We start from the raw sequence: 262 nt of genomic DNA, 5'->3' as shown, positions 1-262 counted from the left end.
GGAGAATTGCCTGAACCCAGGAGGCGGAGGTTGCGGTGAGCCGAGATCGCGCCATTGCACTCCAGCCTGGGTAACATGAGTGAAACTCCGTCTCAAGAAAAAAAAAAAAATAAATAAATAAAAATAAAAAGAAGAAACTAGGTCACAAACAGTTAAAGAAACCAGACTAACAGAAATTCTTTTTTTTTTGAGACAGAGTCTTGCTCTGTCACCAGGCTGGAGTACAGTGGTATGATTTCAATTCACTGCAACCTCCTCCACC

The sequence above is a fragment of the Cebus imitator genome, unplaced genomic scaffold (assembly GCF_001604975.1).
Source record: "Cebus imitator isolate Cc_AM_T3 unplaced genomic scaffold, Cebus_imitator-1.0 Scaffold0, whole genome shotgun sequence".
Taxonomy (NCBI): domain Eukaryota; kingdom Metazoa; phylum Chordata; class Mammalia; order Primates; family Cebidae; genus Cebus; species Cebus imitator.
Note: the sequence above shows the minus strand (reverse complement) of the source record.